Source organism: Limulus polyphemus, unplaced genomic scaffold (genome assembly GCF_000517525.1).
Source record: "Limulus polyphemus unplaced genomic scaffold, Limulus_polyphemus-2.1.2 Scaffold868, whole genome shotgun sequence".
In the NCBI taxonomy this organism is placed as follows: Eukaryota; Metazoa; Arthropoda; class Merostomata; order Xiphosura; family Limulidae; genus Limulus; species Limulus polyphemus.
In genome coordinates, this window is record NW_013666478.1 from 248,926 (window position 1) to 256,293 (window position 7,368).

Below are 7,368 nucleotides of genomic sequence, written 5' to 3' on the forward strand. Positions count from 1 at the left end.
AACAAAATCTGACAATTCGAGAGAACTTTGAGTTCTAGGCATGTTGTTGCACAAGATAATTAGTGTGCGGACCATTTTCATTTATATAGTGATCTGTGAACACAAATCAGTTAAATGACGATAAATTAGGTGTCTATTTACTTGTGACCACTCAGTGTACATATGGATTTTTGGTCCTACAAAAAACTATAAGTGGATGCACGTGAAAGGCTGAAAATATGATACATTATCAAGTACTTTTGTACATATGATATGTATGGTACTATGTAAAACATTGTATAAGAAAATTCAATGATACAAACGAGAAACAACCACACACACACACACACACACAAAAACAAAAACACGAACGTGAAGAAATTTAGTTTGAAGGAAGAGAAAGCAAAATGATAGTTGCCTATTCTTCCCAACAGGGGTGCTCGGGAACAATTGCTCCTCTTCAAACCCGCGTGTGAGAATTGTTTGCTACAGTGACTATAATTGCGATTAGAAACATTGGCGGGGAGTTTTTGAGAGAAAAAGCTGTGAAGAAGATTGGTGGAGGCAAGATGAGGTTCTTCCTTTCCAATGATGATGATGATGAGACAGAAAGGTCCAGACATGCATTCGAAGTATTCAGTTTATATCATATGGATTTAGGAATTAGACTTTATTGAAACGGATTTTATAGAAATGATTAGAATTGGATGGAATTAATTGGATTTGAGGCCCTTTTCAGGAGAGGAGGAGACCATACGGTCCAAAACCCGGATACATTTTGTTGTGTGTATGTGTGTGGGTTGGGGGAGGGGAGGAAACCAGAGTGCCCGGAGAAAACCCACTTTCACAGGATAGACGTGCATAATCTATTTGTCTTGTGTTCTGGCTGTAAAAGAGAACACTATGGTCAGTAACGACAACATAACATAGTGTTCAACCATTTTTGTGTGTGTTTTATTTTTTGTTTTCCTGTTCGCAGAACAGATTGTATGGCGAAGTGTGTTTGGAGCGCTTGAAATTTTGTGAAGTGCAGCTGTCAATTTATTTCTTTTTTCTGCCATTTATAATATTTGAAAGCAAGTTCAGTTAGCCTATTTTTAAAAATGGGTAGGTTGCTGATTTTATGTATATAATATTCTGAAGTAAATATTGAAAGCTTTAGAGCTAACCTTAATGCTCTATTTTGTTGAATTTGTAGTTTTTAAGATTATTACTCTGACATGTTGTAGGTTATCTGTCAGCCGTATTCTATAAGTGGGCGTACAAACGTTTTGTGTGTTTTTAAAGATATTGCGGGTGTGCATTTTGTGTGCTTACCTGCAATTATTCTTGTGTAGTTGATACGTTTCCTCATCGAGGCATGTATGTTCTGAATATGTTTGTTCCATGTTAGGCGGGTGTCACAGGTAATACCGAGGAATTTGACGTTGTTGCTCATTTGTATTTGTGTGTCTCCTACCTTAAGTTTGATTTTCTTGAAAGTTTTCTTGTATTTACGTAGTTCTTTGAAAAAGGCTATTGCTTTTGTTTTTGTTACGCCATTTGTTACACCATTTTAAAATTAAATTAAGTGATTATTGGACGCGGGTTTGGAGTGGATTTTTTAATATGCACCAGACTGCTATGTCGTCAACATATTGAAAGTGATATGTTAAATTGGGAAAGGGGATGTCATTAACAAATATGAAGTATAGGAGTGGCGAAAGGTTGGATCTTTGCAGCATTCTTACCGTGATATTGAATGTTTATCATAACGTATCACTAATTTGAACTTTAGCTTTTCTATCGGTTAAAAAGTTCGATATCTATCTATTTATAGTTTAATTAATATTTAGATTTTGTAATTTATATTTAATGGCATTATGCCAAACACTATCGAATGTTTTTAACATCTAAAAATACACCTGATACGGATTAGAATTTCAAATGGTCTGAAACCGAGTTAAATTTCCTTTAAATTTAGTAGTTAAATTGTACTTTGGATTTAGCAGTTAAGTAAAAGCCGATATTTAGTCAGTTTATGATATTTGCCAACACAGATTGATACACAGAGTTTTCTTTTTTTTAAATACAAATATATTGTAATATATAAACAATAATACATACAATTTACAATAACAGTTATTACAAATAGATATTAAACACAATGATTTATATACAAAACATTTACAAACTTACAAGCAATATAAAGTCCTTTTTCTAGTCTGGAACTTCCTTGATGTCTTATCTAGGGTTCACGATGAGCCAGTTGACGTAGGTACAATTCGCTTAATGGGGACCTAGCTAGCTTTGTCCTTCGTTATTCACCAGCCACACACGCCGAGTTTTCCACGATGAAGCAATATAATGTTTTCGTAAAAATACTAATGTCCGATGAGAATCCACTGAAGTTAAATATATGTAATGTTCGAACTTTTTAAATGCTCCAGGTCAAATATCTGATGTTTCCGATTGATAAGTGCTATAACAATCATAGTTATAGCTTCCGAAGTTTATAGCACACCAACTACTGAGAACTAATAATAGATACTTCTTTTTTGACGCGTCGCGTTGGTTATATTTATAGGCGTGTGGAGAGTTTAGAAAATTCAGATCACGTAACAATACAAAGCTACATTAAGCATTTACATACATACATACATATATTGTTGATTCTTACACTCGAGAATCCTCTACAATTTTAGAGAATAGGCGGGAGTTTTGCAATATATATTTAATTGTATAAGATATGTACACTTGTAAATATAAACTTAATCTAAGCAACGTTGATATTAAAATAAATATATAATAACAAATTCGTTACACACTTTTTGTGGCTTTATTATTATTAAATTATTTTCAAGACTGATTCAGCTGATCGTGTGAGGTGGTCTATTGTTTGTTTGTTTTTCTTGATGTGTTTTGGATGTCTGATAATAAATTGTTCGTTTCAGAGAAGTATAGGAGTCTATTCGATATTATTTTCTCCATTAGCTTTCCAACCCACGGTAATGAACCTTTACCTATTGTATAGTTTTAGCCTTGTTCTGCATATTTTAATGTATATACTAAAAAGAATGTTATTCTCTAAGCATGAGTTTTTAATTTATTTTTTGTTAGGTCTTAAAAATATGATAGATATTTTTGTAGTTGTGTTAAATTATAGATTATACTCTATCTGTTGACAATTTTTAAAACTTATATTTCATTATTACAGAGCAAATGCCTTTTTCTGGCGAAGTATGATTATAATCAATTAGAATTTTTATAAGACAAGTACTAGGTTTTTTAATATGAAAAGGAATAATGCAGACAAGGGAGGTTTAAAATACTATTATACACTAATATTCTTGGAAAAAACGTACGAATGTATTGTTTAAAAATTCAATAAACCTAATACTGTTGTTTTATTATAATTATAGTTGATTATATTTCATTAATCTAAATTTTACTGATGTATCCATTTTTATAACAATAAATATCGTGGAGGAGTATAAACTCTAGAAGATTACTTCTATAAATTTTATCTGTGTGAATAGATAAACATCGATGTAACAAGATGTTTTCAAAGAGAATCTATATGTATAAAGTACAAACATCTGTGTGTCTGTCTGTTTGTCCGTTATCTGACTACTCATAGATCGTAGGGTCGATCTCAACCAAATTTTGAGGGATGAGAGTTTGGAAGAAGGAGCATGTTAATGAGGGTTCTCAATCCCTTCCATCCTACAATATTGCTGTTATTGAACATTTATTATGTTTGACGTAATTTAACTTTAATTACATTCATAGATGGCGCCATGTCCTTATAAAAAAACTCAATAAATTCTCTACAGCACAACATGCACACAGTGTGGGGGAGCCACTCAAACGTCTTATCTCAGACAATGCGCTAGCTTCTCTATGGATGACTGCAAAGAAGAAGAAAATGGTCGCCGCTATTACAATAACACATAAACTCAGCTGAAGCTACTACTCCAACAGCCGCAATTAGGCTGATTTGATTTGGTTGGGCTTGGTTTTGAATTTCATGCAAAGCTACACGAGGGCTATCTGCGCTAGCCGTCCCTAATTTAGCAGTGAAATACTAGAGGGAAGGCAGCTAGTCAGCACCACCCACCACCAACTCTTGGGCTACTCTTTTACAGACGAATTGTGGGAGCCTGTTATGAGGAGCCGTTTCTTGAATTATACCCACTTCCTACTTTAACCCGTGACCTTTCAACTTCGGTCCGTAAGACACTTCTGCGGCTAATGACAGTCAATTAATTATTCACGTGAAACGCTATGGAAGGACATTAAGAGTTGGATGCTGAAAGCGGGTAACAGAAAACACATCTACCGCCACTACTTAGGCGATACCTCTTCATACAATGCCATCCAGACCATCGCACAGTGTATATTGAGTTCTTAAAGTTTACACAAAACTTTTGGTGAGGTAATAATGAATACTCTAACAATATGTTATGTTATAAATAAATTGAGCGAAAAATAAGATTCTTGTGTCATTTATCATAGCATCCACCACCACATTTTTTAAGTTCATAACCCGACAAAGACGAGTACCTCAACTTGTATATTAATAATTGAAACGTGGCTCCTTATAAGCCCATGACTATGACAAGTATATCCTATACCACAAAATACGACGTGATGCATCTAATTGAGTAAAAAACATCTAATTAAAAACACAGTATTGTAGCTGAAAATCATTCTAAGCTTTTAATACTTTCTGACAATAATGAGAAGATCTGTAGGGAGTGGTTTTCACTGGGAAATAATAAAAAAAAACATTCTGTGCTTTCAGGTTATTCCTGCCATTCTGGCGTTGACAGCAGGTTTATATTTAATAAGCTTAAATACTTTCAAAAGAAGTGCCACAGTAATTGACAGGGAAACGTCTACTCGACTGCCTTCTTTATGAGTAGAGCATTTTAATGGCTACTGTACCGTATTGATTGGACGCAATATATAGAGATATGCATATGAAATAACTGTATTCCTGTTGCCTTTTAACTTATTTACAAAAATTAGATTATCATTCAATTGTCGTTGCTATTCAAAAGTATTTTCATACACATTAATCGCTGAATTACATTTGAAAATACTTTTATATGATATTTATATAGAAATCTCCGGCTTTTAGTATTCAAACCTATCTTGTAAGAATGACTTCTTTGGTTTCTAGTATAAAGTTTCAGAAAATCTTTATTATATTTAAAGGAGTGAAATTAGAAAATCCTTAGAGTAGAAGAATGTACCGAAATATTTCCTCAAAATCCAATAGGAACTTTCTTGGCATCTGAAATACCTTCGCAAACTTGTTCATTTGTTTGTAACTTTTTCATTTTTCCTATTTTTGCAGTTTATTCAACATAAACCCTAGGATTTCACTTTTTTTTAAATATCTAACAACCTTATGTTTGGAAATTAAACTCTGACCAGAATTCTGATTATTCCGTATTTCACAGCATTGTATTTGGTGGTTTCGTTTATAAATCAAAGATTGCATAAATGGCCTGTGGAGGCAATGTCAAAAGATACTTCCTATTGTACATAATGTATAAAACGTATTCATAAGGAATGTGTTTATAAGTATATATATATATATATATATATACATATTATGGTTTAACATAAAAATATTTTGAAACGTATACATATATGGTATTCTCATTACGTCATCTTATCGCTATTGATCCGAAAAGAGGAACAGCATTGCTTTTCTATAAGTTTAATAATATTGTTTTGTTGCGAAAAGTCAAGTAACTATAATGAAAAATAAAAACATGTTTGACTTTTTTCTTTAAAGTGAGAACTTACGCTTATTATTTATTGAATTTATCTTGAAATTGATAAATGAGCAGTAAATATGTAATTGAAATAAAATAAAAGTTGTTAATTTGAATTATTAGCACAAATGATATTTTAGATTTAAGGTACAGAATAGTATTTAAAGGTATAGGTAAATGCACGTACTCTCTCATATATTTTGCATGTTGACAGGTAGATGGACTGTAGACATATAGGTATGTTGACAGGTAGATGGACTGTAGATATATATGTATGTTGACAGGTAGATGGACTGTAGATATATAGGTATGTTGACAGGTAGATGGACTGTAGACATATAGGTATGTTGACAGGTAGATGGACTTTAAACAAGTTGGTATGCTGACAGGTAGATAAACTGTACACATATATGTATGTTGACAGGTAGATGGACTGTAGACATATAGGTATGTTGACAGGCAGATGGACTGTACAAATATAAGTAGGCTGACAAGTAGATGGAATGTAAACATGTAAGTATGTTGACAGGTAGATAGACTGTAAACATGTAGGTATGTTGACAGGTAGATGGACTTTAAACAAGTTGGTATGCTGACAGGTAGATAAACTGTACACATATAAGTATGTATGATGGAGAAGAATCCAATTTTTAGAAAATGAAGTTTGGTGACGGCTTGAGTGGGTAGTGAAAAACAATTTATTATAAGTGTACTTTTCGACAATATTATGTTATCATCAGGTACGTAAGAACATGAAAATTACGATTATAGGGTTTATTTTTTATTGTTTTATTAAACTTGCACCCAAGTTCAGCTCAGACTAATATACAGACCTAATCTCCGCATTAAAAACTTATTTCATTTCAAATATCAACTACCTAAACTACGTTCATGGCTCGTGTATAAATATATACATTTAAACGTTTTGGAGTATCTAACAGAACCGACCGTCCACTAGTTAAACCCAACCTCACATTCATTTGTTCATATTCTGAAATCACGGGTCACAATATTTCATTTAACGAGTTCTCTGTCATTACCACAGGATCTTCAGACGTTGAACTATACATTAAAAAAAGCTTACTCAAAGCTCGACTCTTAACGACTCATAAAGCACTTTATACGTAAAATTGCTCCAAATTTTCACACTTAAACTCAACTGTTGTGAAATATGCCTATAATCCTTTGTTTTTTGTTTTATCTTTCTGTTTGCCACGTCTCTTAATAACTAAGTAAACTAGTGATTATGATATTATAGTTTTAGTTAATAATCATCTTCATAACACGATTTTTGATTTCGCTGAAGATGGAATGAGTGCATTATCTACCGTCTTAATCTTCGTTATTAGGCTTCGTTTTCCCATCATGAAACCATTACAGCTATTGTTTTGTATAATAATTCGTTTATAAAGAAAATATCCACATAAGTCCCTTATTGTTTAACATATATATATATTTACTATATTTTCATTCAGGAAAATAAAAGCTGAGAAGTTTAAGAATAGGAATAATAGTAACAAACCAAGCAGAAATACTTACATGAAAGTATTAGAGTTATATTAATGATAAAATTCATAAGACATGCTTAAAGTAAAATGATTTTATTTCTGCAAAAAAT

The 7,368-nt window shown here is 32.4% G+C and overlaps 1 long non-coding RNA gene across 1 annotated transcript in view; it reads left to right on the forward strand.

The window, feature by feature from the left end:
• The window catches only part of LOC111086127, a 12,627-nt gene extending 7,052 nt beyond the window's left edge, over nucleotides 1–5,575 (forward strand). Inside the window, exon 3 of the long non-coding RNA XR_002610892.1 lies at nucleotides 5,555–5,575. This is a non-coding gene — a long non-coding RNA (uncharacterized LOC111086127). The remainder of the gene's footprint in view (nucleotides 1–5,554) is intronic.
• The last annotated feature ends 1,793 nt before the right edge of the window (nucleotides 5,576–7,368 follow it).